This window comes from Sorex fumeus, unplaced genomic scaffold (assembly GCF_029834395.1).
Source record: "Sorex fumeus unplaced genomic scaffold, SorFum_2.1 ptg000044l, whole genome shotgun sequence".
NCBI lineage: Eukaryota > Metazoa > Chordata > Mammalia > Eulipotyphla > Soricidae > Sorex > Sorex fumeus.
Window position 1 is genome coordinate 25556822 of NW_026606101.1, and position 26882 is coordinate 25583703.

At 36.5% G+C, this 26882-nt stretch overlaps 1 protein-coding gene across 2 annotated transcripts in view; it reads left to right on the forward strand.

The window, feature by feature from the left end:
• PLCB1 (phospholipase C beta 1) overlaps positions 1–26882 on the forward strand; it is a 787019-nt gene that overhangs the window by 132068 nt on the left and 628069 nt on the right. The gene's annotated exons all lie outside the window — the stretch shown is intronic.

Consider the following 26882-nt stretch of genomic DNA (forward strand, 5'->3'; position numbering starts at 1 on the left):
TTTTGCTTTCAGTAAAAGACAAAACTGCTTGATGGTGATAGAGATAAGACTGTAATTCACTTTCCTCAGAAGAGTAATGTTGAACGTGGCATCTGAGAATTTTGGCATGAAAAAGAAATGTTTTAGATTTTATGTTGAATGGTGGTTCCATAGGTTTACATGTTCATCCAGCTGTACAATCATGATTGGCACGCCTGGCTATGCTGAGGGATTACTCCTGTTTTTGTGCTCAGGGATCACTTACAGGACGCTGGAGATTGAACACTGATTGGCTGCACAAGTGTTTTCTGCCTCCTAATATTCGCAACAAATTCACTCAACTTTGTAAATGAGGTCATAGAGGCCTAACAAGTTATATTCTATTTTCTAGTTCTTTGGAGTGTATAAATTTGCAACTGGACCAAAATTGGTAGAGATGATTTAGTTTAACTATGGAGGTACTTAATGAAGGCGTTTTTGTATTTATTGCAAAGATGTAATTTTTCCTACTGTGCAGGTAATAAAATGGTGAGGCTTGGGATATGTCTTACTTTTTATAGACCCAAAGAACAAGAAATCGTATTTTTATGTCATGTGCTACATCATATCAAATAGGAAGAAAGTTCCAGAATGAAAAATTAAAAGAACTTCAATGCTAAGAAGCTTTTATTTAATTTTTATATCTATATATCATTGTCACCACAATAGTGTTATATGTAGTGAGTTATTTTAGTGCAATTTCTGGGAACTTCTTTCAATTTTTTTTGATCATTTTGCTCCCAATCATTTTTAAATCCTGCTGTTTCTTGCATAGTTTTATTTACGATCAAAGAAGAAGAAACAATAGCTACATAGAGAGAGATATGACTTTCCTGATTCTTGCTTTTTTATTTATTTATTTTGGTTATTTGGGCTACACCGAGCTGGTCTCAAGCTTATAAACAGCTCTGTGCATGGTAATCATACCTGGTGGCGCTGAAAAGACTTTATGCTGTGCTGGAGATGGACCCTGAGTTGGCAGCATGTGTAGCAATTCCCTGAATCTCTTTAATCTGTAATATCTCTGACTCTGCATCCTCCTTTATTTTTTCTAGTTAATTTCCACAAAAATATTTGTAAGTGAGATCATGCAAGCCAAACAACACAAATGTGAATTTTCCATGAAAAAAATACAAATTTTATGGGGAGAAGGATCTATAGTATACTGCAGAGGGAGAGGTTTAGACTCAAACAAATCGGGGTTCTGTAGCTTAAGTTGTCTGAGTCTGTTTCTTTTAATTTGTTAAAAGGAAATACATTTATATTGGGTCAAACAAATTATATGCAGTTTATGAGTGAAAAAGAATAGCATTATAGGAAAGCATATGATTGTTATAATGGGAAGAGGTTTGTTGTTGTTAACTACCACAACTTATTTCTGAGATAGTGTTCTGCGGACTTTAAATATATTGATTTATTTCTCATCATAATTAACAGAGTTCTGTTTAAGCCAAAGTCCCAGCCTAAAACATGGTTTGATGAGATAATCAGGAGCATGTGCACAACTCAGAATATTTGCTGCCTTGAAATAAGGATGCTTTTAAACACTCTTGCACCAGTTGATCATTTGCTCTGGCCGATTCCCATGAGAAGTCACTAACCAGGCATTTCATCACTTCATACTGTCAGACAGTCCCCAAAGAAGTGTGTGGGTTGAAAACAGTTGGGTGAGAATAAAATATGTTGAAACTGGTAGAACTGGTGTGCACTGCACATCAGGAAGGAATGGAGATAGTGAATCTGTGTGTGTATGGGGGGTCGGGGGTTGGATGGGCGCCACTTGTGTGCGCGCTTGCGTGTGTATGTGTGTGTGTGTGTGTGTGTGTGTGTGTGTGCATGCGCGCGCAACCTCTAAGAGTTTATGGGGACAAAAGTCTAAACAAATCTCTTGTTAATGGTTGCCATCTGGTGGGAATAGTAAGACTATCACTTAGGTCAAAGTCACACATTATTTTTGTGAGTGACTACTAAAGAAATACCAATCAACAGAGGCAAGTCCATCTTTGAAGATCAAAAGTCCAGGAAATCTGTGTCAGGCTTCAGTTTTCTCAGTTAATCTTCTGCCAGACATAAACAGAATGTGTCTACTTGAGAGCATTAATGATGAAGGAGCACAGTGTTCAAATTTGCTTTCCCTTATTAACCCTTGTAAAAGTGATTAATATCTTGTCCCAATTGCACTATTCCTCTTAAAAGAAAGGTTACCTGAAACACTAACATTGGAAGTACCATCATTTTGTTTGAGCTAGAGCTTTTAGGGATGAGCAGCTGAGAAATTGAGCAAAAAATGTTTTGGAACATTTTCAGAATTCAGAAGAAATTTTAAAATTCATCTTTTAGAAAACATGATATTGTCATGGATATTTGTCAAAATCAAAATGAAATATTCTGATTGCATAAAACTTCTATTATAGTCTTTTAGTTGAGGAATGGTTTTAATAAAAATATGATAATTTTATTTAAATAAGAAAAAAATTTTAAAATAGTAAATTTCCAAAAGCTTTTAATTGTCTTTGCCATATTAAAAGTCACTTATATTTGTGAAAAAATGAATCTTCTTAAGTTATTTCTAATCGTCCTCATCTTGGATCACTTGAGAAGATAAATTAGTGATAAATAATTTTTACTATTTGGGAGGTAAGGTCATAAAACACTCTGTAATTTATAGCTTTCATTCTTCTTGCTCTATTCTTGTCTGGGTTAATTGCCTGTTCATCACTGGAAGCAGTTGGAAGAAAATTTAGTAAAAAAATCATAAGAACTAGAACTAGACTCTGAAATGGTAAATTGTGGCAAGATTCCAAAGTTAGTTGTTAAGGCTAGTGAATAATACTGCATTTTTTTGTCCATTTTGATTAACAATGAGTTTTGCAAGCAGCTCCTTTTTCCCGTCATGCTTTCCTGTGTGATTTTAGATCATATTCATTCTGAAATCTGATCTCTATTACACCATGTTTTCATAAAAGTCCATTCAAGATAGCAAAGATCAAACAGTTTGTCTTTGTACGTGGCTCTATTGAGTCCCATTAGTAGAAGGCAATGGGCCTCAATTTGTTTCTTTTGATTGTTAGTAGATTGCTTTCAGCACCATATCCTTGATGTGAGAATTGTAGCTTTACCTACCAATAATCCCATTATTCATGCTTTCATAGTTACCCATTCAGAATTTATGACCATAAGGACAATAGATTAGCATCCTGAGAAGCTGGGGCTTAAATCTCTGTCAGAGATTCACTGGCATCATTTAAGGTACAAAATATTAATAGTCAAGCCAAGTTCTTCCAACTCCTGGCTTAGTACATTTAACATAGAATGATCTGAGAATGAATACATTTTCACTGACATAGCTAGAAAATAAAAAATATAGGAACTAGTTGAAAACTAAGAATTAACTTAAGCCTATTATTTCCTATCTGAGGGGCATTACCCTGTATTTGTAAAAATCTAATGCTGGGGATGTCCATTGCAGCCTTAGAAGAATGCTATAGTGTCTCTGTCAAAGTCAGCCTTTCTCAAAAAAGCACATGAGAAAATGCTCTACATCATTAATCATCAGGGAGATGCAGATCAAAACCACAATGAGATACCATCTCACACCTCAGAGACTGGCCCACATTCAAAAGAACAAAAGCAACCGATGCTGGCGTGGATGTGGCTAGAAAGGGACACTCCTTCACTGTTGGTGGGAATGTCCACTGGTTCAGCCCTTCTGGAAAACAGTATGGACGATTCTCAAAAAATTAGAAATTGAGCTCCCATTTGACCCAGCAGTACCACTCCTGGGAATATATCCCAGAGAGGCAAAAATGTATAGTCAAAGTGACATCTGCACTTGTTTGTTCATTGCAGCACTCTTTACAATAGCCAGAAACTGGAAGAAACCTGAATGCCCAAGAACAGATGACTGGTTAAAGAAACTTTGATACATCTACACAATGGAGTAGTATGTAGCTCTTAGAAAAGATGAAGTCATGAAATTTACATACAAGTGGTACAATATGGAAAGTATCATGCTAAGCGAAATGAGTCAGAAAGAGAGGGATAGACATAGAAAGATTGCATTCATCTGGGGGATATAAAATAACAAAATATGAGATTAATACCCAAGAATAGCTGAGATCAACACCAGGAGGATTACTCCATAGCTTAGAGGCCAGCTGGGTGTTCTATGGGAAAGGACAGCTCGGATAGAGAAGGGAGCACCAAATAAAGGGTGTCTGGAGGATCCTCCCAGGAGGGGAGAGGCATGTTGAAAGTAGACTATGGACTGAACATGTTTGTCACTCAATGCCTCTTTTGCAGACCACAACACCCAAAAGAATAGAGAGAACAAAAGGGAATGCCCTGCCACAGAGGCAGGGTGGGATGGACGGGATGGGGGTGGGAGGGATATTACCCATGGTGGTGGAAATGGGCAATGGTGGAGGGATGGGTGTTTGATAATTGTATAGTCGAGACCCAAGCACAAAAATTTGTGGATCTACAACTGTACCTCATGGTGCTTCACTAATAATAAAAAAAACCAAAGTCAGCCTTTCTCTTTAATGTTCTCTGTTGCATATTTGCTATTTTTATTGATTAAATGGAAAACCATTTAATTATCTAACATGAATTGCCACTATAAGAACCTCATCATCTATGTAATAATATCTTTTTAATTTTACTTCTCTCTTTTGCAATCTGTTGGTTTTTGTGACCTCATTCTTCAAATTCTTTTGCATTCATAAATTAGTTGTTAATTAGATATTTTTCTTTATACTTTTTCTCACCACTGGATGATTTTTTTTAATTTTGATGGTTTCCTTAATTTATAGTCTTATAAAAGTAGTGGGAAAATAAGTCACACTTACTAGAAGCTCTATTTTAAATTTGTAGTGAACTCATGCATTCAGTCTTCCTTTCTGTCTGTCAGTCAACAAATATTTATTGAGCCTAACAGTATATCAGGGACCTGCTGGCTGCTTGGTCAGGGGCAAGTGCACTGATGCATTTCATCTTATTTTGAGGCTGTCGGTCCACAAATATTTATTGATTCCTAAAAATACCCCAGGAACTTTACTAGTTGCTGTGATTCAGAGCCAGAACACTATAGCTCCTTTTATTCACAGAATTTATATGAGCTACAAACAAAAAAAATGTCAAAGACAGAAGGTACAAAGCTAAGACAAGGTGATTGAGATCCTAAGGGAGGAAGATTTTATCTTTGTGTGCCATAAATACTAAAAGTAATTAGTGTTATATTTAGTATTTTACCTAAATATGATGCCAGGATAATATTCATGGCAGGGGAAAAATTATGGCATAAAGGCCTAACATTACTTCTCAGGATTCACTAGTGTTTTGGGGTTTTGGGAAAATTAAGTGTTAGATAAGGAGTGGCTTCAATTGAGAAACATGGTTAGGTAGAGGTCAGGCCATAAAAAGCGATGTGTGCTGTTCAAAGTGGTTCATACTTTATCTGCCCATCAGTTGTTAGAAAGTCATGTTTCCTTTTAAGTTATAATTTTAAAGAAAATTAGAAAGAGAAATTTCATCAACGTTAATAATATTGTTTCAATTGAAATTCAAACCCAGATCTTTCCCTCAAACTTTTAAAACATATTTTAATGATATTGTGTGAGGTAATGGTTTCTATGGTAAATATGATTTTAATTGACACTATCCAATGATGAGATATTAATTGCCCTAGACTTAGCACCAGGCATATTTTCTCATTGGTGGGTCAATATTGAAAAATGCCTTTAACAAGGTACTTAAGAAGAAGGATGTTCTGAAAAGCTGCATGATGTTACTTGGGGCTCTATCAGAGCATTATAGATTTTAAGCCAGATAAATAGCTCATAAAAAATATGGGTTTTAGGAGAGTAAGTTTGGAGAGGTACAGGTATTATAACAGGAAAATAAGAAATTTAAGGGAATCTTTGGGGTCTGTAGTTATATTTGCCCAGATGAACTTGGTTTCAGCAACCCTAGCTCCTAGTAGTCACTGCTGGGCATTAGGTATCTGTTAGCTTCAAGGGGGTAAACAATCACAAATATGGTAGTGCGATGTTCTGGATTTTCTTAGGGAGAACTATGTCTAAATTATAGTAAATTCTGTCTTGGACTGCTGCACAGTCACCAGCATTAAGTAAGCATTATATAGTACCTATTTTCTACTAGGACAGGGAACTGTCAGACCATATAACAGAGGGTAAAAGGATGAAAAGAGTGCCTGTAAGTTGATAATTGCTAATTATGATTCAGTGTTATTAAAACACTTGAATAACAGAGCTTAATTTTCATTTTTATTAAATAGCTGTTTCATGCATAAGCAATATACCAAACCATACCGTTCCATTGACTGCCTTAATAATACCTTATTAATATACCAAGGCAAATTGAATCCTCAACTTGATTAAGCCTCCTACTATTCCTCATTTACCTCTGTTTTATAGAGCACTGAGTGTAAAATGCCAACGCCAGTTCATCTACTATTTAATGGAGAAATGTCTGAAGAAAAAACTTGTTTCTGCCATGTTTCTTCCCACTTGTTTCTGCCATGTCACTTAAATTGACTTGAAAGGAAAGCAAAACTATGGTGATGTAATAGTTTTATTTGCTTTGCTTCTCTTTTGATGACCAGATGTCCAGATTTTTCTGGGACAGTAACATGTAAGTGACTTTATGTATGTACATATGTATACATATATACATATATGTGTGTATATATATGTATATATATGATCTTTTTCTGGTCACTGTCACTGTCACTGCCTCCCGTTGTTCAATTTGCTCGAGTGGGCCCAGTAACATCATCGTGAGACTTGTTAGTGTATTTGGCTTGTCAAATACGTCATGGGTAGCTTACCAGGCATTGCCGTGCAGGCAAGATACTCTCGGTAGCTTGCCGGGCTCTCCGAGAGGGGCAGAGGAATCGAACCCGGCTCAACCAGGCTGGCTGCGCGGCAGGCAAACGCCCTACCACTGTGCTATCACTCCGGCCCTTTTTCTGGTATCTCTTCTAAACCATTATTCTGGTCCTATGTGAATATCAGACTGACAATTATTCTCAGATTATTTACATTTTGCCACTCAGGTAGAATATCACCATTTTATACAAATCATGATTTATTATCTGGTGTTGAATGCATTGTTGATCTAACTGAAATTATAATTCTATTATAGTGAGATGGATAGCAGTTCTAATACACAGTATTTGTCTGTAAGGGCTAGATATGTTAGGGATATTACTTTCATGCTATCCATTTCATAAAGCTTGTTTTCTCCCTAAATAGTCACATGATTTAGTCTAAATCTATCATGGTTTTTGTTACCTCTGAAATATCTGATGGATTTGCCGAATAGAGTTTTCCAGAACAAATCCTAACCAGTTCTATGAGCCATGAATATCATTTGCATTTCTTTTAATCCTGCATATAATAGGGGGAGTTTGTCAAACCACTTATTGTATTGATTTTTTTAAGTGACTCTCAAAAAGTCCCTTTAACATTTTATTCAACATTTGTAATTGTGAGGTTATGCCTATGCAGAAAGACTTTCTAAATGTTTCAATATTTTCTGCACTATGTTATTCTAGTTCTGATTTGCTAAAGCTCTCCAAGTATTCTACCTATGATTAAGTGAAGTAATATAGGCTAAGGTATCTTCTTTCAATATTACCCTGTTGCCCAGTAAAAAAGAATCAGAGACAAATCTGGTAATATATGTTCAAACCTGACTATGTGTTAGTTTCCTTTTTTTCTGAAGGATACAATAATTTTTAGCTTTTCAAAATTGAATGAGCACAGTTATAGAGTTGTTCATGGTTGGGTTTCAGTCATACAATGTTCCAACATCCATGCCTTCACCAGTGCATGTTTCCATTCAGCAATGTCCCTAATTTTCCTCCTTCCCCTACACCAGACCCCCAGCCGACCTCTATGTAGACACTTTGATTTTCTCTTTTCTCTGAAGAATACAGTCTTTTTTTCCCTTAAATCTCTGCTTATATATAGTCTTGTGCATTTCCTTTCTGACTAAATCTTCTGATTCTGGCTCAAAGTGGAACATTTCAGAAATATTTGAAACCCGCATCCTAACATGTTGGGCTTACTTTGACTATGGAAGCTTTTTGGTTCAAATAATGTGTGTCTTTCCAAATTATCTCTGTATATTAGGCATTCAAAACTAACTGAATTACTAGGACATAGGAGAATAGAGTGATATGTCTTAGTTGCTGAAGATTCACTTTATCTTGAATAATAAAATTACAGAGCTACCTAGGATGGAATTTAATTGCATAATATTGTATTTCCTGTGTCAATTAACCTAATGGTGGTTTGAAGTAATATATATGAAAAATGCTTTGTAATCTGAAAAGCACCAAGCAATTGTTAATCGCTGTCATTAGTATATTGGAAAAACTACCTGTGGCCACTCAGAATAAAGAAAAGTCTTAACAGTGAACAGAGAACAGCTCAACCCTTAGGCAAGTACTTTGTCATCAAAACACTTTCCAGTGACTGTGATTCATTGTTCATGAAAACTGACTCCTAGGCCAGTGTTTTTCAAACTGGAAATCTCGACCCCAAGTAGTTGTAAGATAAGTTTATTGATTAGACAAGCATTTTAAATAATAGTTGAAAATATTGGTAATGGTAAAGATAAATATATTACACATATGACTAGACAAATGCTTGCAAAATATAAGATTGATATATGAAATGTTTTTGACGAGAATCATGGCTCAAAAATGAATCAGCATAAATCTAGTAACAATGAATGTCATATTATGACTTTTTCTTTGTTAGCTTTTTGACTTTTAAGGCCATGCTAGGAGTTGTCTGAACTCTTGGCTTACTCTTGGCTTTGTGGTCAAGCAATACTATGCAGTGGTCAAGGGACCAAATATGGTGCCAGAGATTGAATCTGTATCAGCCAATTGCAAGGCTGATACAATAGGGTTCACCAAGAATTTCCATGAGTAATCCCTGAGCACAGGCCCCTGAGTCCACTACGGATGTGGCCCAACCTATCTCCCCAAATTAAATACTTTGTGACCAGAAATATTAGCAGTTTTGTTAACTGTATGTTACCAATCATGAATCCAGATAGATACATAGGTTTTGTTATTCATATCTTTCTTATAAAACATTGAGTTATTAAAGAGAACAAATTTAGTTTTATCTAGTCATTGACTGTTTGGAAAAATATATAAAAATATTGCAAAGGAAATGTAGCAAAAATTAAATAATTACAGTAAATAATCATTGATTATTTATTTTCCGTGGGATACAAATATATTTTTCATGACACACTTTATCAGTTAGCTACTTCTGTGTAACAAACCATATCAAAACAGTGGCATAATAGCAGTCAGCTTTTGTGGGTCAGCAAATTAGGATATGCTGGGTTATTCTTCTGATTTTGATTGCTTCTGTTGAGAGTGTGTGTGTTTTTGAGTGTGTTTATCTATAGATTGAATAAGTTTCTGTGATTCTGAGGTTTGGTTAATTGTTAGTTTAGAGTAATTATAAATATTTAAGCTGTCCTCTGCCCTAATATTCTCTTCAATGACTAGCTTGTTTGGAGGGCAGAGACAGGATTCTTAATATATATAATCACTCTCTCTATATATATATAAAATTACTTTTTAAGTTATCTATATATGATAGATAAGAGAGAGGAGAGGGAGAAAGGTGAAGAATGAATATAGGGATACATATGGCCTGTTTGGGCTTAAATTAGAACTGACATTTTTTATTTTCTTAGTTTTTAAAAAGTTTTTTGAGGTGGTCACAGACTCGCAGAGGTGACTCCTGGTCCTGCACTCAGAATTATTCCGGGCAGTGCTCAAGGGACCATATGAGAGGTTGGGGCTGGAACTCAGGTAGGATGCATGCAAGGGAAGTGCCTTACCTGCTGTACAATTTCTCCAGCTCCACACTTTGACTATATTATCAACACTAAAGAAGGCACAGGTTAATGAATAATACTCTGCCTCTTGATAGGAGAAATGGAAAAGTCATAGAGTGAATGACAGAGACTAAGGGGATAGGCAATTGGGAAATCAATGCAAACAACAATCAGTTGCTCTTTCCCTCATCATCCTTTACTTTGGAGCAGTATAAAGGAATCTTTCATGCATAGTATTATTAATCACAGTGCTTAGTACAATAGCTAAGATATGGAATTAACTTAGGTGTCCAGTGATAGATAAGTGGATCATGAATATGTGCTTGGTTTTGTTGAGAATCATGGCTCAAAAATGAATCAGCGTGCATGCGCGCGTGCGCGCGCACACACACACACACACACACACACACACAAGACATGCCAGAATACTACACAGTTTTAAGGAATGATGAAACCAAGCAATTCACTGCAACAGGGATGGAAGTGGGATATCTCATTTTAAATAAAGTAAGCTAGAAGAACAAACACAGAATGATCACACTTATATGTGGTATATAGAATAACTGGACAGGGAAACAGATGGTGTCTAGATCTCCCTTGGCTCCAGAGTATATAGAGAGGAGTAGAGAAGGGAAGAAATAAAGTGAGGAAGAGATGGACAGGAGGCGTTGGGATCAAGGGGATAGAAACATGTTCATGGCATAACACAGTGGTACAGATAAATACCCAAACCACAGAGTCAACATTACTTAAAGTAGAGATTCAAACTTCAACAACAAACTTGAATCTGTGCTTCTCAAGTTGGCAGTCTGGGGCTGGGGCTGGACTGGGTAGGTGGAGAGAGCCTGGGAACCCTTCTGGAGGAAGGAATACACTGGTGCTAGGATGGTGCTGGAGAATGTTCCCTTTAAAAAGCTAACTATAAAAAGCTTCGAAAATCATTGTTGCTTGGATTAAAAAAAATTATAAAGGAATCCATCATAGGAAAGAATCTCATTTTCTTCGTCCATCCAAGTTTTAAGCAAAAAGATTAATGCGAAAATTAATCAAATCCATGCATTAATGAGCAGAACATTTACTTAAACTGGCCAATTTTTCCTCTCAATTCTTATTGCAATGAATACTTTATTTTAAAATTCCAGTGCTGCTCATGGAAGGCTTGTATTACAGAGAGTGTTTCTAGGATATTTACCTGAATATGCTTTATGTAAAGGTATGAGGAAATATAATTGTGAATCAAATAATATCTTTATATTGAGCCTAAAATTTAAAAATGTACTATTACATATATTCTTCTTCCATGGATGGTTCTAGGATCCTAGTGTCTAGTTCAGTGTTCCCCAAAATGGCCTTCACCTGTTAAATATAGTTGCTCTAGTTAGCCTAAAAACTAAGCTGGAATGGCTCCTCTCTCATTTAAAAGTTGCAGACAAAGTGAATATAATCACCCGAGAACCATTTCAGTAAGTAAATCTTGAGAAACAGACATTTAAGTGTTTTTGATGTAGAAATTCTTTATACTTTGAACAGATTAAGGAACTTCAAAAAGATAATCCTCATATAGTAATAATTTTATAAGAGAAATTAAGAATATGAAGTTTGTGTATGGCTACTTTATCTGAAATCTTATAGTCAATTTTAAGAAGTGAGATAACATTGTGAAGTAATCAGGCTTGTCCTTAATGTTCGTGAGACTTTTTTATTTTCAGCAAAGGTGTAATTTATGTTAATGTGTTGTTATTTCACATGCATTCAATTTAGTTGTTATATCCCATATATTAAATTTTTGGGGGGATTTGGATCACACCTTGGGGTACTTGGGGGCTACTCCTAGCTCTGCACTCAGTAATCACTCATGGTGGGCTCAGGGAACTGTCTGGGATGCTGGGGACTGATGCTGGGTTGTCCTCATGTAAGGCAAATGGCCTACCACTGTACTGGGGTTCCAGCCCCTCTCACATACTAAATTAGTTGAATTTGTTTAAATTCATAATCAGCCTCTATATTTGTTTTGAAAATTAATATTATATCATTATGCAGTATATTCAAATATGTCATTATACAAAAAATTCTAAAAAATTATCTTAGGATAATTTTTAGAATTTATTAAAGGGCTAGAACAATAGCACAGCAGCGGACCCGGCAGACCCGAGTTCAATTCCTCTGCCCCTCTTGGAGAGACTGGCAAGCTACTGAGAGTATCTCACCCGCACGGCAAAGCCTGGCAAGCTACCCATGACTATCGATATGCCAAACACAGTAACAATAAGTCTCACAATGGAGATGTTACTGGACCTGCTCGAGCAAATTGATGAACAGTGGGAGGACAGTGCTACAGTGCATTAAATCCTGGAAAAGTAGCACGTTCTTCAGTTTCACAGTAGTTAAATATTTTCATCTTCATTTGAAGATTTCTAATCATTCCCTAAAAATGACCCCAACCTGCCAATCTTATATTTAAATAGCTTTCACAAGAAAATTAAGTGATTAGACTTATTTTTATGATCCTTCAACCCTATTCCATGAAAATCAATGATTTGTGCTAGAGCTTGCCTGGCGAACAGGCTGTCACTACCATAAAAATTTTACCACTGGTTTGACTATTGCTGATTCCATTCTATCCCTTTCCCTTTCATGAGCTTACTTTTGCTTTGGGGGTGACGAACTATAAACTCTCAGCATAAAGTGTGGTATAGAGATTTTGTTTGGTCACTGAAGATTTTGATCCTAAGTCATCCTTTCACTGCCAAGTGGCAGGCACTGTGTCAGTCTCCCAAATTTTTTTTACAAAAACTACCCTTAAGCATACATCTATAGATAAATCAGGATAAGATGGTTCATTTTTCTTTTTAATTATTGGAATCATTCCAGCAAGTACAATACAAGCATAATCTGTAGTTAAAGAAACTTTTATCTTCCTAAACTTTTGAACAATGGCATGTCAATAAAGTAATACTCAAAATTCACCATTTGAATTTTTCTCTCTTTGTGTATTATAATGCATATAAGATTCATCCCTTTTGATACACTTGCTAGTATTTTACACCTTTTGATTGTTGAGTACTAATTCATCAAATGCAAAAACTACAGTTTATTTACAAACACTGCAACTTCTTTCTAAAAGAATCATTGACTCTGCTGAAAGAAACTTTTATTTCCGGATGATTTGCTTTCAGAGGATTAATTTATAATTATTGTGTTTCAATAAGTGCCATAACAATCTGACCTGCATGAAGTTTAGAAATACAAGATTTTGGTGCATGCAGTTAATAACTGATGGGAATTTATGGTTATCAATAAAGTTAATTATATTCTAAGATAAATTTGTTTCTATTTATTAATGAGCCATGCCTCCTATAAAATTTATATATAGTGTGCAGAGGATAAAATTTGCCTGTGTATGTTTACAGCACTGAAAGTTTTTTTTTTAATTTTTATTAGTGAAACACCATGAGGTACAGTTGTAGACTTACAAATTTTTGTGCTTGGGTTTCGATTATGCAATGATCAAATACCCATCCCTCCACCAGTGCCCATTTTCCACCAACAAGGATCCCAGTATCCCTCCCACCCCCATCCCCCCATCCCACCATGCCTCTGTGGCAGGGCATTCCCTTTTGTTCTGTCTCTCCTTTTGGGTGTTGTGGTCTGCAAAAGAGGCATTGAGTGGAAATCATATTCGGTCCATAGTCTACTTTCAACATGCATCTCCCATCCTGGGAGGATCCTCCAAACACCCTTTATTTGGTGCTCCCTTCTCTATCTGAGCTGCCCTTTCCCCCAGAATGCCCGGCTGTCCTCTAAGCCATGGAGTAATCCTCCTGGTACTTATCTCGGCTATTCTTGGGTATTAATCTCCTATTTTGTTACTTTATGTCCCCCAGATGAATGCAATCTTTCTATGTCTGTCCCTCTCTTTCTGACTCATTTCGCTTAGCATGATACTTTCCACTTGTATGTAAATTTCATGACTTCATCTTTTCTAACAGCTACATAGTACTCCATTGTGTAGATGTACCACGTTTCTTAACCAGTCATTTGTTCTTGGGCACTCAGGTTTTTTCCAGATTCTGGCTATTGTAAAGAGAAGCACTAAAAGTTTTAACAAGTATATATAGTCTTGTAATATTGCCATAATCAAGATATTGAACAGTTATATCAACCACAAATTTTCACTTTGGAGTTTCAATTTATCTTAAATGCCTTTATCTTTATTTGAAATGTTTTCCTGAAGACCACTTATTTGTTTTTATTTTCCCAAATTTTTAAACAATGGCATGTGAATGGAATAATACTTTTTCTCTCTCTGTGTATTATAATGCATATAAGATTCATCCCTTTTGATACGTTTTCTAGTATTTTACACCTTTCAATTATTGAGTAGTAATTCTTCAAATGGAAAAACTACAGTTTATTTCTCCACTCCACAATTCAGAAATATTTATCTCCAGTTCTTAAAAGTTATAAGTATAGTCATTTTTAATGCATTACTTCCTTGGGAAAAGACGGGAAATACAATGTTTGAGTGGGTAAGGTGAGGGGATCTCAGTCAAAGTTGTTATGAGAATAAGTATGTGCTTTCAACTGATACTGTCAGTCACATTGTAAACAAACTATGCTTCCAGTGATTGTCAGTACATATTTCTTAAAATTCAAGATATGCACCCCCCCAAATTTCCACAACTAAGTAAATGCTTTGCATCTTTTCAATCTTAGTTTTTATCTCAGAATATTTGAAGTTCTTTGGTATCTCCTAGATAATAAAATGACACCTGACTTGACACACAATCATTTTACTGATGTTCCTGAAGTTGGTTCTAGTAACTTGAGGGTACATTACATATTCAAAAATGCTTCATAAGGATATTTCATGTAGAAAATGCTTTAATGTTTCAGTATGGTAAAAATGGTATTTGTTTATGCCTGTTTTGGAGGAAGTGAGGAGGGATGCTTGAATCAGGACTCCTGGGAAGAGCTGATAATTACCTTGATTCCCATCACACACCTCTCGCGTCGTGAGACAAGATTCACAGACTGTTTCTCAGAACATCCTCTGGCCAGCATCAAGCTTGTCTTTGTAATTTCTCCAAAGGCTTCCCCGGAGGGACAACCGGAGTGTAGCATAGAGAAGCTTGACTTATCTCCGTAGTTTGAAGTGGGGATAAAAATGAAAAGTGAAGCAGTTTAAAATGCATGAGGAGAGCTGCAGGCAACACAGCTATCATAACAGGACCACAGCTGGTGGATGCTGGGAGGAGTCTGTCCACTTGTCACTTACCTGAGGAATTGTATGCATGTTTGGATGTTGTTGTGGGTATGAACTGCTAGCAATCTTAGCTCCTGCCATTATCTGGAGGCAACTGACAAAGGCTTCCTGTGTAAAAGCCCCTTGTTGGCATCCAGAGTTGACTTCTCATTTATGCTTTCTTTTCATCTGAGGTTATCCATGGTCAGTGGTTAAAAAAATGCCAATGTATAAAATTTTGATTCCCACCTTCCCTTCGGGCCCAACAAATCTCTGTGTTATAAGTCAGGCTGAAGAACTTTCAGTGGGAACAGAGTGAGACTAACTGTCAGCTGAAACATCTGCACCCTCTCTTTCTCCTTTTCTAACTTGCTTCTCTTACTTCTTTAAAGTTCTTTAAAGTTTGAACTTCTTCAAAGTTTCTTTCAATTCTCCCTTGTAAAATATTTGCACAGGAATCCTGTTTAAGGCTGTGTATGTTGGGCACCTAGCCAATGATAGAGGTTTTTGAAGAAACAACTAAAGCAGAAGGGAAAATAATGAGAGAAAGAAATGAGAAGAGACAGAGAAGAGAGATAGTGAGTTGTATTTTCAATGCCTATTTTCTCCAAATTCTGGTGCTAATCTCGAGAGAGGGAATCAAGCGAGCATTGCAAACTTAACTTCCTAAGTCACCTAGGTTCTCCAGCCTCTGTCTCTGTTATCTCCTCTGTTGAAAGGGGAATAATTAATGTCTACACAACCAAATATCTGTCAAACTCTGTAAAAGTGTCAGAAATTGCTTGTCATTAGCTTACACTACATTCTGAAGTAGTTAATGGAAAAGTAGAAGTTGTATCATTAACAAAAATGATGCTAAGCATCATCAACAGAATTTTCAGATGAGCTATTTCAAATTTTATAATTAAACAATATCTTTAATAAATGGGTTTAATAATATTCCTGGGCCTGAAAGTTAGTTCAGCAGGCAGTGTGCTTGCTTTGGCAGCATCCAGCTGGGGTTCGATTCCTGGCATCCCATGTGGTCACCAGAGCACCTCCAGGAGTTATACTTGAATAGTGATCTAGGAGTAAACTCCAATCACTATTAAGTGTGGCCTCCAAACCAAACTGGTATAAAATATTTCAAGTGCTGAAATTACTTCCATAATTGGATAACACAATATTTGGATAACTGCTAACAAGTTGACACTGTTCAATTAAGAATATAATTTGAATGCTTTTGCTATGTATCCATTAGTTGAGATAATGCAATTCCTTCATACATATATGTGATACATTCCCATGCACATATTTTTATATCTTTCATGCTTAAGATCCTTCATTAATGTAGTATAATTCACTATTTATTGACATCAAAGGAATTCTTTTGCCTTACTGAGGAATAGATATAATTTTAAATATCCTGGCTTCTTCTTGTTTTGTTGTGGGGGATTAAGTCGATCAAGCATAAGAAAATCTCTTACAGAGATATTATTTTTACTTGTAGAATGCCAGTAAAATAAGAGTAAATATAATAATTGTGAGTAATTTCCCCACATGTTTGTTTGGGGAGGCAGAATGAAAAATGGTTGATGAGAAAGTATTGAAATCTGTTCCAGGTTCTTCAGCTCATTTATCGGGAAACTCTTGATATATTTAGGACTTGACTGTGATGGAATAACTTGTCAGTTATAAGATAAATTCAAGTATTTGAGTTCATGCTTTGTTGTTAGGGATACTTAGAATCAGTCTTCACTGTACTAGTTTCAGTAGTCATTGATTATGTGTTTTCGGACATTCTTAGGTTTCTCATCCATAACCTGTCACTGTCACTGTCCTCCCATTATTCATCTACTTGCTCAATCAGGCCCAGTAACATTGTGAGACTTGTTACTGTGTTTGGCACATCAAATATGTCACGGGTAGCTTGCCAGGCTTTGCCGTGCAGGCGAGATACTCAGGGTAGCTTGCCAGGTTCTCTGAGAGGGGCGGAGGAATCGAACTCGGGTCGGCCATGTCGGCTGCATGCAAGGTAAATGCCCTACTCACTGTGCTATCACTTCAACCCTCATTCATAATATGGGCACATAAACATCTGTCCTGTATAGTACTTTAACATACCATAGAAGACTTTTGAAGGGTGGTGGAGTTATTTACTCTAAATAATGGTGCCACTGATAATTTCTGAGTTGAGGTCATAATACATTTTTAGCTAAAAGGAAACATTAATGGAATGTAGAAGCCCAAACATTTTTCACTCTATCTTTTATCCTTTCAAAAAATGTTTTAAATTATCTGCTATTATGGTTACCAAGATATTTACCAAGTTTATATCTTACAGTTATCTTGTTCTTAACTTTGCTTTAGATTCTGAGCTTTACGCACCATTTCTAGAATAGAGAGCTCTTATGCATAGATACTTATATCCACTTTCCATCACGTTTGCTGAATTACCACATTATTATTAACAAAATTATAGCCTGTTTATTGACAACAGTTAACATGTACCATGATCACAAGACTGGTATGTAATAAGTTTTGAACAATTTTTATTACTTTTATTTGTTTTTATTCAGTATAATTAGAAAACTAAATCTATATCATGGCAGAAATAAATGACTGGAGTAGAGAATTTTTGTTGTGAAATAATTATATGGGGGTCTACAGAAAGTACAGGAGTTAGATCACAAGTTTAGTGTATACCCACTCATATTGAATCCTTGGTGTCATACATTTCCCTGAGCATAGCTGCATGCAGCCCTAGAGGTCCAACCACTAACTGGGTTGGCCCTGGGAATCCCGAGCACCAAAGGGTCCAAGCACCATGGTATCCATGGACTCTTGCATTGAACCTCTGGCTCAGTTGGCCAAGATTAACCAATTGGGGCCACCTGTCATTTTAAGCACCAGTTGGAAACACCGCCCCCAAAAAGGAAAGCCCCACAAAACAAATTGACTATATATATGGACAGTCTCTATAAAATTTCCTAAGATACTGTATCTTTCATTTGTCAAATGTATGTTAACTTGTTAATGAACCTCTGGATTCTCCTTGATTGGCCAATGCTAAGGCTGCTATTTCATCTTTGGCAATTTGAATCGTGCATTAGTTAACTGATATTCTAATAATGTCATGTAATGAGTCTTCCCAAGACTTCATAGCTTCATACAATAACTATATGTTTCCTGCGGTCTGGTTATAACTATTCTGATGTGAACATGTCTCAGAAGGGCTCATTCAAAGGTCATAGCATCTGTGTGTGATATTGAACTTGGCTGGACTCTCATAGCTCTGGGATTTTGGTTAGAGGATGGTGCTCTCCTTCATATAGTGCCTTAAACTCCAGGAATCTAACTTTAGATTTTTCTCAGACTAGCGCTATCCTATTCTCATGGCAATTAGAGAGCAGCAAAAGAGAGAATAGAAATACTTGAGATTGATCGCTGGTTCATACTGATCCTGAAAACTTGAGTTGATCATTTAATATGAGACTCAATGTCCTGAATAAAGTGGGAATAACACTTTGTATTGTGGGGGATTATGTTGAAAATTAAGTTAAAAGTGATCAAGCACAACAAAAGCTTTGTCAGGGTGCTACTACAGAGATGTTACTTGTTTTTGTAGCCAATAAAATAGAGTGGAGTAATAAAGGAAACTGATTTTCTGGGTACAAAACTAGAGTGAAAAAAAGTCAACCTGATTTTTAAATTTACTATTTCATTTAATTAGTCAAAATTGAAAACATAAGCTCTATATCTCTAATCCAAAAAATACAAAGACAGATTTTTGGCTTTTATCATATCAGCTCAGTAAGATGAAAGAATGTTCAGTTCATTTTAACATTATATTTTGACCTTCTCTTCTAAATGCTATCAGACATATGGTAAAATAAACCTTAAATTTAGTAAGCATTGAGTAATTAATAGCAATTTAAACATTCATTTTTGAGGTGAGATCTAGATATTTTTCTAAAAGAAAAATGAGCTTAATTTTTTAAGTCTACTCAGCTGTGGCAATTCTTGATCATGATGGACTGAATACAAATTCAAGTTTGTGATGACAGTTTTCTTAGTATCACATTAGCAACACAATTCGTCTGCATTTTGGGCCAGTCCAGGGTTAAATGAACATAATTACTTTTAGAGTTATGGTCAGAAATATTACTTAACAATCACCACCAAATCAACCACTGCTTCTTAGTGAATATTAAATGATCCAGTAGATTCCCTAAAGTCCGATTAACTAGAGTCACACAGTAAGGCTCAGAATTCCAGTGTGTTCCAATAGGCCTTGGCTCAGTACATCATAGTGATGCTCTTTGCTTCTTTCTTTTCCTGCCCCTTTACAGATTGCTGAAATAAGCGCTGTATTTGTAGCACTGTCCTCCCGTTGTTCATCGATTTGCTCTAGCGGGCCCAGTTACGTCTCCATTGTGAGACTTGTTGTTACTGTGTTTGGCATATTGAATACGTCACGGGTAGCTTGCCAGGCTTTGCCGTGTGGATGAGATACTCTTTGGTAGCTTGCCGGGCTCTTCAAGATGGGTGGAGGAATCGAACCTGGGTCGGCTGGGCTGGCTGCGTGCAAGGCAAATGCCCTAAATGCTTTATTTACTTACTTAAAAAATTTTTTTTCCAAAAATATTTTCTTAAGAAATTTAAAAAATTCATGGGAAGAGAACGATGTTTGCAGGCTTCAATTCCAGTGAAGTTTGATACTGACTTCAGTGTAGTGGTGGGTGCGTGATAAATAGGAATAAAAGCTCCAGAATTGTTGATTCTGGCTAGTGGTTTGAGAACTTTGGACACAGATGTTTATATGTTATGACACTTTTTCTTCAGTAAGGAAAAGTATATATTGACATAGATCTGTTCACCAACTCTTGGGGAAAATATAAGAAGATGGCATTTTTACAAAGAAAATCAAGTGATAAGAATTCCTGGGGTAAAGATTCCTACAGTCCAACTTTTTTATTTCTTTATCCCTCTGATAAGTAATAATCATGGTATTTGATTATGCCCACTTTACAAAATTCTAGTTCTTGAGAATAAAGACTGATGGTTGATTCTTTTTTAGTTTTGATGGTAATGTTTTATGCGATTGGTCTGTCTTTTTATTAGATGTGCCAGTCATATTTCAACATTTAAGAATTATAGAGTGACTATTATATAATTGGCCTCAATTTCATCTTGAAGCTCTTCTGCTGATAGAGCAAGACAAACCTACGCAAATATGGAAGAAATTATCCACAGCAGATACCAACCCCCGGGCCACACAATAGAATGCATTGTTATATACTGAACATTCTTTAACTCAGGCCATGTGTTAATTGCCATAGCATTGTAGGTCCTCTTTGCTATTTTAGATTTTTTTTTTCACAGTAAGTTTCACTGTAAATAGTAGACACCAGTTCCTTTGACTTTTTTTAAAATAATTTTTTAAATTTTCACAGAAAAATAATGTGATAATAAAAGATGTTTGGACTCTAGTTTCTTCTCATTTTTCTTAGTAAGGTTTCTTTCAAATCTGATCTTTTTTTCAATTTATAATATTAAGAAATAATATCTTGTAAGGTATTCTGTAATAGGTTACTTTTTTAAGGACTGGGGAGTTTGACTACATCTGCAGTACTCAGGGATTAGTCCTGGCTCTGTGCTTAGCTATTGTGGTCAAGGGTTTATATGTGGCGCCAGGGTCTGAAACATGACTGGCCACCAGGAGTAATTTATTTTATAGGAACTTACTGGCCATCTTGCCAATCTCTATGTTCACTTAGAATGTTTTTCTTTCCCATACTTTCTTCTATTATAATCACATTTACTTTATTCTCATCTTTAATATACTGTAAAGATTGTACTTCATATCAAAGAAAACTTCAAATTCACATTAAAGGTCTTTGGTAAGAAAAATAACTTACTTTGCTTTAACTCTAAGGTTCTGCTTTGCCCTATATTGTTACTACTTTCTGCCTCCCTTTTGTTCGAAGTTAAAGAAATATCTATACAATCTAGGAAGTATGCTGAAGTATAAAAAAGTTAGACTTCTCAAACGTTTGATTTATAGAGAACAGCGTTAAGACAGTGTCTTGATAAAATTGTCTTTAAAAGCATAAAATTAGAACTTAAATGCCTTGGAATAAAGCAAGACAGCAATAAAATTAATATTTATGTAGGAGTATGGGCTTGAGCATCCTACAACCCCATTACATAATAGGGACAAAATAAGGTAACCCTGCCATAACATCTTGTAAAAGAAGCGGAGTTATATAATTAGGCTGCACTTATCAAGTAGCATATTCCACCTACACAGGCACTGATGAAGGAGGAACAGGGAGGGAAGGATTTCTAAGGAATAATGACTAAGAACAGTTTGATATGTACATGGGCATCATCCTTTCAAACTTAAAAAAACCATGAATAATGTTTATGTGTCTACTTATTGTTTTATTGTTACATGTTGCTATTGTTGAGTATCACCCAGCAATGCTGTTGCTGTAGAACCACGGGCTCCATACATGCTGGGAATCTCTCCTTCTGTTTGTACTATATCCTTCACCCTCTGCAGTTTTATTATTTGTCAAGGATGAAAAATAGTGGTTAGAGAGTTATCACAGTGGGTAGAGCCCTTGCCTGTGACCAAACAGGGTTTGATCCCATATATGGTCTTCCCAGGCTGCTAAGAGTGGTTCTTGAACTCTGTTGTGTGTGCTTTCCCTCTGCCACTCAGAAAAGAATGAAGAAGAAAGATTTTATGGTCTTTATCAAGCCACTTTTCAGGAAAAAATAAGAGCTTGGCAATTTGAGAAACAACCAGTGCTTGCCTTTTAAAAAGCCAGTCTCTGGAAAGATGGCAAAGAAAGTAACATTCATCAAGAAAGTGCTTATTTGTCTAGATTGTGTTTTTTATTGGTAAGTGGAATTTTTTTGGTGCATTCAGAATATGTCTTTGTGACTTGAGATATTTGTGACAGAAAGTTGTGCTACTGTACATAAATGCTACTGGTAGGGACAATGTGCATGATACAGAAAATTTTCTCAGCTTAGATGTGTCAAGGGAGGGTACAAAATAGAGAAAGACCAAGAAAGATGGTACTTTTGTGTTTTGTTATGGTAATTGTCAGTTCTGCTGGAGGGGCTGTCAACACAGCAGCATCTTTAACCACCATGCATGTAGTTATTTCTAATTTCTCTTTTTTCGAAACGTTCTGGTGAGATTTTTTCCACTCCTGAATTATGAAATCTGAAATGATGGTAACTCCTGATGATGTGTTTCTTTCTCTCACATGAGTAAGAGAACAGCCAAGTACAGCTGAGTTGGAAAATTAATGCCAGAACAATTCCTTAGATAGTTTTCTAAGAGTATCTCCTCTATTGGAAATTATTGTCAGCGTTGAGCTAGTTAGGAAAATGTCATAATGTCAATTCTAATATGCAAGGAGATTAGTAACTTTTGCTTACCATGAATTTGGGGTGACAACTTTTGATTAAGGAAATAAGACAATGGAAGATAGCTAAAGTGGAGACCATGAGTCCCCACACTTCGACACAACCCCAACAGAGCCCTACTACACTGGACTACAGTCTGCATAAGAATATTTTTACATCAGTTAGGCCAACCACCTTCAGTGACAAGCATGATAGGAAGTGACCCCACTACCCTAGAGTCTACTGGGTGTGACCCCTATGTCAAAAGGAAATAAAGATATTCAAGGGCCTGCTAAATAAAATGCAATTGTTGAAACTGTCAACATTGTAATTAATGCAGAGCTCCTTGGTTATATATAGTTACCATTTTCCTTTGAAAATGTTTGCCTCTGAAAGTCAAACATCTGGTCATGGAGATATAATACATGTGTGGTTTTCCTGTTTTCGGTGGAATTATTTGTTCAACAGGAGAATTTAAAACCTGATAGAGAACAAATTAAAGTTAAGCAGTGATGACAAACATATAACAGAAGTTCCGTATCCTGGTAAGAAATAAATGGAAAAGTGATGTTCATTATGACTTGGGTTTTTTTTTGTGGGGAGGGGATACTCACAAATGGTGATCAGGAGGCATTGTTGGCCATCCAATCAGACTGTTGAATGCAAAGGTCCACGGGTGTGATGCTGCTCAGGCCCTGTGCTGCTGGGAAATACACAGGCACCCCTGGTCATTCTGGGGGCCTCCAGGACAGAACTTGGCGATACTATCAGATGGGGAGGGACTTTTTGTTTCTGGGAGTCGAACTAGAATCAGGGACTGCTAAGTACTGTCCTATCTCTGACTTGCCCTTATATTTTATTTATATTGACCAACAGGTATTTACTTTGTGTTCATTTGGATTTAAACATATTTTTTTGAAAAAAAACTAAATTTGGCAGGATTTATTTTAAAAAATTATTTGATTGTTAATTTTACTTATTTTTAGATAGAGTATAATTTATATGTGCTTCATTTGGCAACAGTAAAATTTTACAGTGGATAATAAATCATGAATTTGGTTGTAATCTAGGCAGAAAATAACTCAGTGAAAGAATATTTTGCTGCTTCAAGGCTTGAGCCTAGGAGCTTACATTGCAGGCACAAGCTCCCTACTGGTTGTAGGTGTAGAACCAAGGTGTAGAACTCACTCCTTTGTGCTTTCTTAGATATAAATTTTTCTAAGATCACGAAAAAATGTAGGAATGAAGATAGTATACATTTTTATTTATCTCAAGAAGCTGGTTCCCAGGATACTTCAGGGATATTACACATTGATTTTAGAAAATAGAGTAAGATAAGTTGCTCTTAAAATGCTCCAGTTGTAAATACTGTGGGTACCAGAATCTCCTTTACTTGGGTTCTGTTCCATGTCTTCCATTAAGCTATTTTGGGCAGAGCTGTCTTCTGATCTCATAAGAATATTTTATAGACATATAATTCAAAAAAGGAAAACTTTGCTCCTCATAGAAATATCATTAAGAGAGGTGTTGAAATGCCCATTATAATAAGAGAAATCTAAAAGTAAAATAATGATATTGGTTTCAATAAAGGTGATATTTGCTCTGCAGTCCTCAATGATCTTGTTTTTTAGGACAAGTTCATAGTCTGTTCATAGGTCAAGAGGTCGATCATCGTTGCCAATGTCACTCGTTTGCCTTAGACCTGATAGATAATGCTATATTTAGCACAATACAATCTCTCTGGGTCACAACTATTTCTCCATGGTCTTCTAATACTACATGTTGCTCTGCATAAGCCTTGATCTTGCATTCAGATAGGTCATTTATTTTTCAGACCTGGATGCTTTAATTTTTTCCTTTAAAACAGGGTTATTTCACATAGTTGCCTTTTCTTTTCCTTTAATTATTTTACTTGAATGGTTGTTTCCAAAAGTTCTCTTTGTTTTTTTCTAATCAAGTATTGAACTTTTACTTTGTCATTAGAGTGTGTTCCTTTTTCTCTTCATAGACTTATGTTTTGGTAGATGAATATTTTGATTTTTCTTATTTTTTTTCTTTAGAAGGAAGACTAGAGTGAGTACTGATGGCATATATATATATATATTTTTTTCAGTACAAATGGTATTTTATCTTCTGACACTTCATTAAATGTCCTAAACAGGTTTGCATTACTGAGCGTGCATGCATGCGTGTGTCTGTCCCTGTGTGTTTGTGTGTGTGTGTGTGTGTGTGTGTGTGTGTATGAGAGAGAGAGAAAGAGTGAGAGAGAGGAGAGGAAAGAGAAAGAGAAAGAGAAAGAGAGAGATGGAGAGAGAAGAAGACAGGGAGAGAGAAAGGGATAGAGAGGGAGAGAGAGTGAAAAAGAGAGAAAGAGGGAGAGAGAGATGAGAGAGGGGGAAGAGAGGAGAGATGCCACCCCTCATTTCCACAAAGACATCCCCATATTTTAGCAGGTTTACTCAGTCCATTTCAAAATACTGTATTAGATTCCCCCTTACTACAATGAAATCCTTCTCTTTCCACAATAAAAATAAATTTTTGCTGTTTCTCAGGAAAGATAAAGTATAATGATACCTATTAAACTTGGTGCTATCTGTTTATGGTAGTGAACAAGAATTATCTGAAAGTTTGGGCTCAATCATTGACCTGGAGTAGGGATAGGTGTTGCACGTTTAAGAGTCACTTGTGGCAACTTTCTGCCCCAAATATTTGTTTCTTATTTTCTTCACTGTCAGAATTATTTTATTGGGTCAAGTTTAATTTCTTGATTTTTTAAAAAAATATGCATTTAAATGACTTTTTCCTTTTCTTTATTTTTTAATTTTTTTTTATTGAATCATCATGAGAACAGTTACAAAGCTTTCAGGTTTAAGTCTCTGTCATACAATGATCAAACACACATCCCTTCACCAGTGCACATTTTCTACCACCAAGAACCCCAGTATACCCCCATCTCACCCCTCCCCCTGCCAGTGTGGCAGATGATTTCCACTTTACTCTCTCTCTACTTTGATTACATTCAATTTTTCAACAGAAGACCTACCATTATTATTTGGAATTTTCCCCCAACATTCAGACCTGCTGATAAGGCATCTTTAGAGAGTTTGTTTTCTATTTCTGATAATGAAGAGCATTTTGGATTTCTGATATTTTAGTAATTAAGTCCAGAGGGATTTCTTTTTTTAAAATGTAGGAGTATTGCTATTTATACAGCCATTGATTAGGCTGATTGAATTGGGCATGAACTCCACCTTCCTTTTTGTTCCTTTTTATAAATTTATTTATTGAATCACCATGAGAGCAGTTACAAAGCTTTTGGTTTTAAGTGTCTGTTATACAATGATGAAACACCCGTCTCTTTACCAGTGCCCATTTTCCACCACCCAAAACCCCAGTATATCCCCCATCCCACACCCTCCCCCTGTGGGGCAGATGATTTCCACATTACTTTCTCTCTACTTTGATTACATTCAATATTTTGACACCAGACCCACCATAATTATTTGTGATTTTACCACAACACTCAGATCTGCCAAAAAGTCAACCATAGACAATTTGTTTTCAATTGCTGATTATGAATAACATATGAAGTCAGGCGTCTGCAGTAGTGGCCGCACAATTTGGAATTCTGAAATTCTAACAGTTAAATCTGGAGGGATTTATGCTAAAACCTTCTGGGTTCTGAGATTTGTTCCTGAGTCTCTGGGATCATGGCCATTAAGCAGCTTGATCAGGAGCCAGAAAGGCCATTTGTAGGTGGCAACTCGGGGTTTTGTTGGGTCAGGGAGGAAAGGGTTGGTTCCACCCCCATCCCGTGAGGCCCCGCATGTCTCGTCACTGCAGGCCCAAACCTGACTGTCCAATGGCCTCTAGAGGATGGTGGCCACTGAGCCACCAGGGGGAACAGGCCAACAAGACTCTGGGTTGCCGCCCACAAACAGCCTCTCTGGCTTCTGATCAAGCTCCTTAACGGCCATGATCCAAGAGACTCAGAAACAAATCTCAGAACCCAGCAGCTTTTGGCAGAACTGCATCTGGTCCCTACAGTAAGTCCAGAGAGATTTCTGCCAGAAGCCACTGGGTTCCGAGATTGATTTGTGTGCCTCTGGGATCATGGCCATACAGGAGCTAAAGGAGCTGTTCGTGGGTGGCAACTTGGGGTCTTGTTGGTGCAGGGAGAAGGGCTGGTTCCAGCCCCCATCCCGTTGGTCCCACGTGTCTCATCACTGCAAGCACCTACCTTTCAGTACAATAGGCTCTGAAAGGTGGCAGTCACCATTCCGCCCAGGGGAAGAAGATGGAAGGGACAATGTTC